This window comes from Hibiscus syriacus, unplaced genomic scaffold, assembly GCF_006381635.1.
Source record: "Hibiscus syriacus cultivar Baekdansim isolate YM2019G1 unplaced genomic scaffold, ASM638163v2 tig00117056_pilon, whole genome shotgun sequence".
Lineage (NCBI taxonomy): Eukaryota > Viridiplantae > Streptophyta > Magnoliopsida > Malvales > Malvaceae > Hibiscus > Hibiscus syriacus.
The window spans coordinates 2,898,926-2,912,889 of NW_024063539.1; positions in this window are offsets into that span (position 1 = coordinate 2,898,926).

Here is a 13,964-nt window from a genome sequence, read left to right on the forward strand (position 1 = left end):
TACATGATTTCCTCGTATTATATAAAATCATATCAGATTAATTACAGTAAATACATACATACACATAACTCATCATTAACAGTTTATCATGTAATCACATACTTTTATGCTTAACCTTTTCAATCAAACACTATACATACACAACATCATATCATTTCTATAACACTTATCATATCACTAACATATATTTGTTTATATCTCTTGATTAGCCCATGTACATATGTGAGAACTATAGATATGTGAGTTTCTGGAGGTTGTGCACTAATGCTGTCACCACAGCTCATATAAATGCACCGAAGTGCCACATAGAATTGCACCGTAGTGCCGCGTAGAATTGCACCGTAGTGCCATATAATAATGTCCATAAGGACCACATATCATTCCTTAAGAATCATATACATATACTAGGGATCAAGTATGTGTCTCACCAGACTTCACACATGTTCCAAAGAATACATATATGTCCCGAAGGACCACATATCATTCCTTAAGAATCATATACATATACTAGGGATCAAGTATGTGTCTCACCAGACTTCACACATGTTCCAAAGAATACATATATGTCCCGAAGGACCATATATCATTCCTTAATAATCATATACATATACTAGGGATCAAGTATGTGTCTCACCAGACTTCACACATGTTCCAAAGAATACATATATGTCCCGAAGGACCACATAGACCCTCGACTCTTAGCATGCCAACTATACCCCTAGCTCTCATGACACATAAAATGGGCATTATCATTTATATCATTTCATATTCACACATGCATATTAATTATCTTTTATCACATGTATGATCTCTTATAATCATGTAATCGAATAGCTCATGTCATTTCTTGTAAAATCACATATATAATGTAATACATATAACTTATACACTTTCTCATATGTTCACATGGTTCACATCACATGCATCATATCTTTTCATATAATTTATGCTTTATTCTCTTATATTCCCATACATGTAATACATATCAAGCATGGTTACACAACTCCTTTCGATATAACTTGCATGTACCTATATTCTTTTTCATATACTCACATAGTCATATAATATAATATTTCATATAACCTCATGAAACAACTCACATGGATACATACTCAAATACTCATAGTTACATATCACTTAAATTATTCATATTTACCTAGTCCATGGTCATATAGCTTTTATCACCAAGTCACTTATCTAATCTCTTATTCTCATATGTTCATATTTATCATATAACACATAAGTTTCATTGCATATTTATATCTCATTCCTACATCACTAATTCATAATATAATTTACATCATATCATCTACCTTATTATGTATTTCTTAGTATACACTTACATTACCTAACCTACATTATACTTATAAACCTGAATATATTACTTCTATTATTTCTTTTATGTACAATTTAATCTATTTACTTAATTCAATTCCATACAACTCCTATAATCATTTCATATCACTCCATAGCTTCTATTATACAACTAATGTATCATAATTTTATTTAAGCATATGAATCATTCTCCTCTATCTTATCTTATATGCTCATAGTATCACTGAAGTTCAAGTCTCCTAGTTAATATATTATTTAAGTAACCTTTGCTTACTTAGTTCATATCCTTTCTCATAAACTCACTTTTACCATATTCTCATATTATTACTTAAATTATCTCATAACATGTATTCACGTAATAATATTTCATTTATATATATATATATATCGAAGATCTTATCACATAACTTATCTTTTATATTCATATAATTTATTATCATATCATACGGTTTATATCATCATAACATATCACATATTCACATCAACCATATAATACATATATACAATAACATGTCAACACATATAAATCATACACATATATACTTCTATTTATGAATTCATGCATTTTATTATGGAAATAGACTTGTCACAAGTCTTATTTCCATTTAACATCATATAATACTAATATGCACTCACCTGGCCTCACTAGTCCATTCCAATCTCTTATCTTCCCTTTTTATCGATCTTACTTCTCAATGATTCCGGAACTCGTTTAGGCTCTGAATCTACATAATTATACATTTTAAGACAATTATTAGATACCTACACCTTGTAATTTGATACTAGCAACTTAAACGAACTTATTAAACCAATATTTACAATTTTCCTTTAGGGGGTATCGATTCCCTACTGGGGGTATCGATACCCTCATGACATTCTGGAATTCTTTCGTTTGAGAGGGTATCGATTCCCCTTGAATGGGTATCGATTCCCCTAGCCCAGAAATCATATTTTGAGCTCGAAATTCACTTCATTTCAGCTTAAACCTTCATATTTTACTTCCTTTAATATTCGTAACTTCCATACACATATTTAAACTCATTTCTATTCCATAATCACTTCTTTAAACCCAAAATTCCATCATTTACATGGCATTCAAGAATCACACTAAATTTTCAATGTGTTCTAATTCCAATTCTAACACTTCATACTTCTTAATTAGATTGATGACAAGTCAAATTCATCCATAAAACTTCAACAACCATACCATATCAAAATTCCATCTTAAAACTCATATTACAAATTCCTTCTTAATTCCTTTATCTTATTGTTTAAATCCCATATAAGCTTTCCTTAAGCTTATTTAATACCCAAAGAATCAAAATCCACTTAATATTTACAGTAATTAACTATAAAAACCCAACTTACCTATTGTAGCTAAGCCCCACGTGAAGAAGAGAAAGCAAGAAGAAGAAAGCTTCCAGATAGCTCTCTTCCCACGTTTTTTCCACTCTTATAAAAGGAAAAAAATATCTTTTAAAGGAAAAAGACCATAATACCCTTAATTTCCTTTAATAATTACTAAATAACCTTCATCATATATTTCCAATAATCATTGAATCATTTCATTCTTCTACTTTAGTCACCAAATTCTGAAACTTTTCAATTTAGTCACTAACCCGGTATTGCGGATGTTACAAATCTCCCATCCTTTTTAAGAAAATTCGCCCTCGAATTTTCACTGAACATTTTGATAAAACATATCTTCTAATGTTCTCATGTTGCTTCATTTACTTACTCTTTCTTGTCATCATCGGGAAACGTACTTTTCAATCCTTTAACTTTTCAATTACCTTTTTCTTTTCTACATTCATATTATGTCACTTATCACTTAAACAACAACCAGTAACTTCAATCCACTTTCATCAATCAACATCATAAATCCATCTTTAACTACCTTATAATAATAACCAAATTTGTTTTCCATCATCATTTAACCAAGAACACGACCTTAAATCTTCTTTAAATATGATTCAACATACACTTTATAAAATCTTTTCACCTCACAAATCCCTCTTTTCTCACTTGTATATCCAAAATTATCACCTACACTTCCATATAACCTTTATCGTGTCTGATCATTTAACTCAATCCCATTTCATTTCTTTATTCCATTCTTCCTTTATTTATTCCTTATACACAAATCATATCTTTCCTTTCATGTTCACATACTCTTGTCTTATCACCTATATTCATCGCTATATACCAATCTTCATTGCATCCTCATAACTTTGATAACCTATTTCTTATACATAACTTTGTTCTTTATTATTTCTTATACTTGTATTTTCATTTCTTAAAATTCCATGCAAATACTTATCTCCTTTTCTACATCATAGCTATCTGATCAGAATACCCAACTATATTCAGATTCACATCATAATTGATTAACTCAACTTTACCTTTTATTCCAATCTTATAACTCTATCACTTTTACTCTGACAGTTAATCAATAACATCTGTCCAATCTAGAACACAACCCTAATCAACCAATCACATACATCCTTTCCAATCGAAATTATCTCAAAATTCGTTTACTTAACTTGTCAATTTCACCTCCATTCTCATACATCCTATAATTTCCGTTGTTCAACTGAACATTCTGACTTACTTTGTCTTATAAACTGATCATCGATATACCCATTCCTAAACTCTTCTTATCAATCCTCAGCTTTACTCAAATATACAAATCCTTATTCCCTTTACTATACCACAGTACTATGATCCAAATATACAATTGTATCCAGATCCATTTCATATTTGGTTGTCTTATCATGACAACATCTAAAAATATTAAATTCTATACCTTTTCCATCACATAATCTGGTTAGTCAACGCTAACCCTTTCCATCCAAAATACAAACCCTTATTCTATCCACATTCTTATTAATACACAGTATTATTCCTTTATTTCAAACTCATCAACTCTGACTGTATATATCTTATATGCTTGTCACTGATGCACTTATTCTCAAACTTTCCACAAATTCTAACCACATCCTTAGATCTTTTTAACAATCTTATAGTGACACTTTTTCACCATATTCTATCATATCCACAAAATAACAAAACCATTCCATATCGTGTTTTCGATTCAAAACAATGAAAACTTTCTATCATTATTCAGATATGATTTCAGCTTTCTGAAATCAACTTTTGATCTTACTAGGCATTTCCTGAGGTGTCCGCTCTTCATCCTGCCTGGCCAGGGCAGGTGAATAGCTATCACAGTCAGGAATATCACCTTTCACTTACTTCAAAATTATCACGATCATATTTCTACTGTATTAAACTATTCTTATTCTATGAGCAAGGCAACATACTCCTTACACTATCAGATCAGAAATTTTTCACTCTATGTTTGCATGTACATATTTTATGACACTTTGGACTTCGGTTTATACCGAGAATCGGCTAAACCTTAGCTCTGATACCATTAAATGTAACACCCCCAACCCGTACCCGACCCGGATGCGTGTCTGAGGTGTCACATTGACTTTTCAAACTTTGACTCTTGACAAAATTCAAAGAAAATTTAAAACTTTCCTTAGAGTAAAAGCAGTTTAGTTACGTAATTTGACCACAATAACCAAAATCGATCAGAGCATATTTAACTCAATCAATTAGTACATGCCAACTATATTCAAAATAACAAAAATCATTTAACTCATCTATTTTCTGATCTGAAATCTTGTAAGGGAGATGCTGACCTGTATTACTCTTCTTCTCTTCTCTTCTTGCTTCTGTACCCTACGTGTGAAACAATCACACGCTAAGTCGAAGACTTAGTGAGGCATAAAAACTTATAATGCACTTTATAACATATATTAATACATGCATGTTCTGTTCTATCATGTTATACCAAATTACATGATTTCCTCGTATCATATAAAATCATATAAGATTAATTACAGTAAATACATACATACATATAACTCATCATTAACAGTTTATCATGTAATCACATACTTTTATGCTTAACCTTTTCAATCAAACACTATACATACACAACATCATATCATTTCTATAACATTTATCATATCACTAACATATATTTGTTTATTTCTCTTGATTAGCCCATGTATATATGTGAGAACTATAGGTATGTGAGTTTCTGGAGGTTGTGCACTAATGCTGTCACCACAGCTCATATAAATGCACCGAAGAGCCACATAGAATTACACCGTAGTGCTGCGTAGAATTACACCGTAGTGCCATATAATAATGTCCATAAGGACCACATATCATTCCTTAAGAATCATATACATATACTAGGGATCAAGTATGTGTCTAACCAGACTTCACACATGTTCCAAAGAATACATATATGTCCCGAAGGACCACATATCATTCCTTAAGAATCATATACATATACTAGGGATCAAGTATGTGTCTCACCAGACTTCACACATGTTCCAAAGAATACATATATGTCCCGAAGGACCACATATCATTCCTTAAGAATCATATACATATACTAGGGATCAAGTATGTGTTTCACCAAACTTCACACATGTTCCAAAGAATACATATATGTCGCGAAGGACCACATAGACCCTCGACTCTTGGCATGCCAACTATACCCCTAGCTCTCATGACACATAAAATGGGCATTGTCATTTATATCATTTCATATTCACACATGCATATTAATTATCTTTTATCACATGTCTGATCTCTTATAATCATGTAATCGCATAGCTCATGTCATTTCTTGTAAAATCACATATATCATGTAATACATATAACTTATACACTTTCTCATATGTTCACATGGTTCACATCACATGAATCATATCTTTTCATATAATTTATGCTTTATTCTCTTATATTCCCATACATGTAATACATATCAAGCATGGTTACACAACTCCTTTCGATATAACTTGCATGTACCTATATTCTTTTTCATATACTCACATAGTCATATAGTATAATATTTTATATAACCTCATGAAACAACTCACATGGATACATACTCAAATACTCATAGTTACATATCACTTAAATTATTCATATTTACCTAATCCATGGTCATATAGCTTTTATCACCAAGTCACTTATCTAATATCTTATTCTCATATGTTTATATTTATCATATAACACACAAGTTTTATTGCATATTTATATCTCATTCCTACATCACTAATTCATAATATAATTTACATCATATCATCTACCTTATTATGTATTTCTTAGTATACACTTACATTACCTAACCTACATTATACTTATAAACCTGAATATATTACTTCTATTATTTCTTTTATGTACAATTTAATCTATTTACTTAATTCAATTCCGTACAACTCCTATAATCATTTCATATCACTCCATAGCTTCTATTATACAACTAATGTATCATAATTTTATTTAAGCATATGAATCTTTCTCCTCTATCTTATCTTATATGCTCATAGTATCACTGAAGTTCAAGTATCCTAGTTAATATATTATTTATGTAACCTTTGCTTACTTAATTCATATCCTTTCTCATAAACTCACTTTTACCATATTCTCATATTATTACTTAAATTATCTCATAACATGTATTCACGTAGTAATATTTCATTTATATATATATATATATCAAAGATCTTATCACATAACTTATATTTTATATTCATATAATTTATTATCATATCATACAGTTTATATCATCATAACATATCACATATTCACATCAACCATATAATACATATATACAATAACATGTCAACACATATAAATCATACACATATATACTACTATTTATGAATTCATGCATTTTATTATGGAAATAGACTTGTCACAAGTCTTATTTCCATTTAACATCAAATAATACTAATATGCACTCACCTGGCCTCACTAGTCCATTTCAATCTCTTATCTTCCCTTTTTATCGATCTTACTTGTCAATGATTCTGGAACTCGTTTAGGCTCTGAATATACATAATTATACATTTTAAGACAATTATTAGATACCTACACCTTGTAATTTGATACTAACAACTTAAACGAACTTATTAAACCAATATTTACAATTTTCCTTTAGGGGGTATCGATACCCTCATGACATTCTGGAATTCTGTCGTTTGAGAGGGTATCGATTCCCCTTGAATGGGTATCGATTCCCCTAGCCCAGAAATCATATTTTGAGCTCGAAATTCACTTCATTTCAACTTAAACCTTCATATTTTACTTCCTTTAATATTCTTAACTTCCATACACATGTTTAAACTCATTTCTATTCCATAATCACTTCTTTAAACCCAAAATTCCATCATTTACATGTCATTCAAGAATCACACTAAATTTTCAATGTGTTCTAATTCCAATTCTAACACTTTATACTTCTTAATTAGATTGATGACAAGTCAAATTCACCCATAAAACTTCAACAACCATACTATATCAAAATTCCATCTTAAAACTCATATTACAAATTCCTTTTTAATTCCTTTTTCTTATTGTTTAAATCCCATATAAGCTTTCCTTAAGCTTATTTAATACCCAAAGAATCAAAATCCACTTAATATTTACAGTAATTAACTATAAAAACCCAACTTACCTATTGTAGCTAAGCCCCACGTGAAGAAGAGAAAGCAAGAAGAAGAAAGCTTCCAGATAGCTCTCTTCCCACGTTTTTCCACTCTTATAAAAGGAAAAAAAATATCTTTTAAAGGAAAAAGACCATAATACCCTTAATTTCCTTTAATAATTACTAAATAACCTTCATCATATATTTCCAATAATCATTGAATTATTTCATTCTTCTACTTTAGTCACCAAATTCTGAAACTTTTCAATTTAGTCACTAACCCGGTATTGCGGATGTTACAAATCTCCCATCCTTTTTAAGAATATTCACCCTCGAATTTTCACTGAACATTTTGATAAAACATATCTTCTAATGTTCTCATGTTGCTTCATTTACATACTCTTTCTTGTCATCATCAGGAAACGTACTTTTCAATCCTTTAACTTTTCAATTACCTTTTTCTTTTCTACATTCATATTATGTCACTTATCACTTAAACAACAACCAGTAACTTCAATCCACTTTCATCAATCAACATCATAAATCCATCTTTAACTACCTTATAATAATAACCAAATTTGTTTTCCATCATCATTTAACCAAGAACACGACCTTAAATCTTCTTTAAATATGATTCAACATACACTTTATAAAATCTTTTCACCTCACAAATCCCTCTTTTCTCACTTGTATATCCAAAATTATCACCTACACTTCCATATAACCTTTATCGTGTCTGATCCTTTAACTCAATCCCATTTCATTTCTTTATTCCATTCTTCCTTTATTTATTCCTTATACACAAATAATATCTTTCCTTTCATGTTCACATACTCTTGTCTTATCACCTATATTCATCGCTATATACCAATCTTCATTGCATCCTCATAACTTTGATAACCTATTTCTTATACAGAACTTTGTTCTTTATTATTTCTTATACTTGTATTTTCATTTCTTAAAATTCCATGCAAATACTTATCTCCTTTTCTACATCATAGCTATCTGATCAGAATACCCAACTATATTCAGATTCACATCATAATTGATCAACTCAACTTTACCTTTTATTCCAATCTTATAACTCTATCACTTTTACTCTGACAGTTAATCAATAACATCTGTCCAATCTAGAACACAACCCTAATCAACCAAACATACATCCTTTCCAATCGAAATTATCTCAAAATTCGTTTACTTAACTTGTCAATTTCACCTCCATTCTCATACATCCTATAATTTCCGTTGTTCAACTGAACATTCTGACTTACTTTCTCTTATAAATTGATCATCGATATACCCATTCCTAAACTCTTCTTATCAATCCTCAGCTTTACTCAAATATACAAATCCTTATTCCCTTTACTATACCACAATACTATGATCCAAATATACAATTGTATCCAGATCCTTTTCATATTTGGTTGTCTTATCATGACAACATCTAAAAATATTAAATTCTATACCTTTTCCATCACATAATCTGGTTAGTCAACGCTAACTCTTTCCATCCAAAATACAAACCCTGATTCTATCCACATTCTTATTAATACATAGTATTATTCCTTTATTTCAAACTCATCAACTCTGACTGTATATATCTTATATGCTTGTCACTGATGCACTTATTCTCGAACTTTCCACAAATTCTAACTACATCCTTAGATCTTTTTAACAATCGTATAGTGACACTTTTTCACCATATTCTATCATATCCACAAAATAACAAAACTATTCCATATCGTGTTTCCGATTCAAAACAATGAAAAACTTTCTATCATTATTCATATATGATTTCAGCTTTCTGAAATCAACTTTTGATCTTACTAGGCATTTCCTGAGGTGTCCGCTCTTCATCCTGCCTGGCCAGGGTAGGTGAATAGCTATCACAGTCAGGAATATCACCTTTCACTTACTTCAAAATTATCACGATCATATTTCTACTGTATTAAACTATTCTTATTTTATTAGCAAGGCAACATACTCCTTACACTATCAGATCAGAAATTTTTCACTCTATGTTGGTATGTACACATTTTATGACACTTTGGACTTCGGTTTATACCGAGAATCGGCTAAACCTTAGCTCTGATACCATTAAATGTAACACCCCCAACCCGTACCCGACCCGAATACGAGTCCGAGGTGTCACATTGACTTTTCAAACTTTGACTCTTGTCAAAATTCAAAGAAAATTTAAAACTTTCCTTAGAGTAAAAGTAGTTTAGTTACGTAATTTGACCACAATAACCAAAATCGATCAGAGCATATTTAACTCAATCAATTAGTACATGCCAACTATATTCAAAATAACTAAAATCATTTAACTCATCTATTTTCTGATCTGAAATCTTGTAAGGGAGATGCTGACCTGTATTACTCTTCTTCTCTTCTCTTCTTGCTTCTGTACCCTACGTGTGAAACAATCACACGCTAAGTCGAAGACTTAGTGAGGCATAAAAACTTATAATGCACTTTATAACATATATCAATACATGCATGTTCTGTTCTATCATGTTATACCAAATTACATGATTTCCTCGTATCATATATAAAATCATATAAGATTAATTACAGTAAATACATACATACACATAACTCATCATTAACAGTTTATCATGTAATCACATAATTTTATGCTTAAACTTTTCAATCAAACACTATACATACACAACATCATATCATTTCTATAACATTTATCATATCACTAACATATATTTGTTTATATTTCTTGATTAGCCCATGTACATATGTGAGAACTATAGATATGTGAGTTTATGGAGGTTGTGCACTAATGCTGTCACCACAGCTCATATAAATGCACCGAAGTGCCACATAGAATTACACCGTAGTGCCGCGTAGAATTGCACCGTAGTGCCATATAATAATGTCCATAAGGACCACATATCATTCTTTAAGAATCATATACATATACTAGGGATCAAGTATGTGTCTCACCAGACTTCACACATGTTCCAAGAATACATATGTCCCGAAGGACCACATATCATTCCTTAAGAATCATATACATATACTAGGGATCAAGTATTGTCTCACCAGACTTCACACATGTTCCAAAGAATACATATATGTCCCGAATGACCACATATCATTCCTTAAGAATCATATACATATACTAGGGATCAAGTATGTGTCTCACCAGACTTCACACATGTTCCAAAGGATACATATATGTCCCGAAGGACCACATAGACCCTCGACTCTTGGCATGCCAACTATACCCCTAGCTCTCATGACACATAACATGGGCATTATCATTTATATCATTTCATATTCACACATGCATATTAATTATCTTTTATCACATGTCTGATCTCTTATAATCATGTAATCGCATAGCTCATGTCATTTCTTATAAAATCACATATATCATGTAATACATATAACTTATACACTTTCTCATATGTTCACATGGTTCACATCACATGAATCATATCTTTTCATATAATTTATGCTTTATTCTCTTATATTCCCATACATGTAATACATATCAAGCATGGTTACACAACTCCTTTCGATATAACTTGCATGTACCTATATTCTTTTTCATATACTCACATAGTCATATAGTATAATATTTCATATAACCTCATGAAACAACTCACATGGATACATACTCAAATACTCATAGTTACATATCACTTAAATTATTCATATTTACCTAATCCATGGTCATATAGCTTTTATCACCAAGTCACTTATCTAATCTCTTATTCTCATATGTTCATATTTATCATATAACACATAAGTTTTATTGCATATTTATATCTCATTCCTACATCACTAATTCATAATATAATTTACATCATATCACCTACCTTATTCTGTATTTCTTAGTATACACTTACATTACCTAACCTACATTATACTTATAAACCTGAATATATTACTTCTATTATTTCTTTTATGTACAATTTAATCTATTTACTTAATTCAATTCCGTACAACTCCTATAATCATTTCATATCACTCCATAGCTTCTATTATACAACTAATGTATCATAATTTTATTTAAGCATATGAATCTTTCTCATCTATCTTATCTTATATGCTCATAGTATCACTGAAGTTCAAGTCTCCTAGTTAATATATTATTTATGTAATCTTTGCTTACTTAGTTCATATCCTTTCTCATAAACTCACTTTTACCATATTCTCATATTATTACTTAAATTATCTCATAAAATGTATTCACGTAGTAATATTTCATTTATATATATATATATATATCAAAGATCTTATCACATAACTTATCTTTTATATTCATATAATTTATTATCATATCATATGGTTTATATCATCATAACATATCACATATTCACATCAACCATAAAATACATATATACAATAACATGTCAACACATATAAATCATACACATATATTCTTCTATTTATGAATTCATGCATTTTATTATGGAAATAGACTTGTCGCAAGTCATATTTCCATTTAACATCATATAATACTAATATGCACTCACCTGGCCTCATTAGTCCATTCTAATCTCTTATCTTCCCTTTTTATCGATCTTACTTGTCAATGATTCCAGAACTTGTTTAGGCTCTGAATCTACATAATTATACATTTTAAGACAATTATTAGATACCTATACCTTGTAATTTGATACTAGCAACTTAAACAAACTTATTAAACCAATATTTACAATTTTCCTTTAGGGGGTATCGATACCCTCATGACATTCTGGAATTCTGTCGTTTGAGAGTGTATCGATTACCCTTGAATGGGTATCGATTCCCCTAGCCCAGAAATCCTATTTTGAGCTCGAAATTCACTTCATTTCAGCTTAAACCTTCATATTTTACTTCCTTTAATATTCCTAACTTCCATACACATATTTAAACTCATTTCTATTCCATAATCACTTCTTTAAACCCAAAATTCCATCATTTACATGGCATTCAAGAATCACACTAAATTTTCAATATGTTCTAATTCCAATTCTAACACTTCATACTTCTTAATTAGATTGATGACAAGTCAAATTCATCCATAAAACTTCAACAACCATACCATATCAAAATTCCATCTTAAAACTCATATTACAAATTCCTTCTTAATTCCTTTATCTTATTGTTTAAATTCCATATAAGCTTTCCTTAAGCTTATTTAATACCCAAAGAATCAAAATCCACTTAATATTTACAGTAATTAACGATAAAAACCCAACTTACCTATTGTAGCTAAGGCCAACGTGAAGAAGAGAAAGCAAGAAGAAGAAAGCTTCCAGATAGCTCTCTTCCCACGTTTTTTCCACTCTTATAAAAGGAAAAAAATATCTTTTAAAGGATAAAGACCATAATACCTTTAATTTCCTTTAATAATTACTAAATAACCTTTATCATATATTTCCAATAATCATTGAATTATTTCATTCTTCTACTTTAGTCACCAAATTCTGAGACTTTTCAATTTAGTCACTAACCCGGTATTGCGGATGTAACAAATACAGACAACTCTTATCCATTGATCATCTTCAGAATCATCACATAATAGGTCTTAGGGAGACGAACATATATTCAATGGTCTTTATTTCATTTCCACATTGCTACGATATCAGGAAATATCTATGTACTTGATTAGTGGTTTATAACCCTTAGGGACGGTACATCATGTAAGTTCATCATCGTTTTCAGACTTATCCAAGGCACTTACTTAATCCTAAGTCATTGAGGTTACTTAGGTCATTTAGTAGTCAAGTCTATCCTGGTCACTTTGGAGTTTTCAGAGTAATTCTATCGCTTCCGAAATTCTAATATATACATTACTTCCATTTCGTTTACTTGGTCATATAATATAGTCATAATGGTATATGAGGTTGATATGTTCATTTCAAAGCATAGGGTAATTAGTTATTCTAGATCTTGGACGTGCTTCGAATCATATTACAAGTCAAGGGCATTTCAACTAAATCAAGAATTTAATCGGTGATTCTAAGATTCAACTGGATCATAATATAAGTTCTCAGATCGTCGCTCTTATCATAGCCATCCATATTCTTTTTTACACTTTAAGGGTATTATTATCATTTCATTCAATTATGTCAGTGGTATACCTCTGATAACTTAGGCT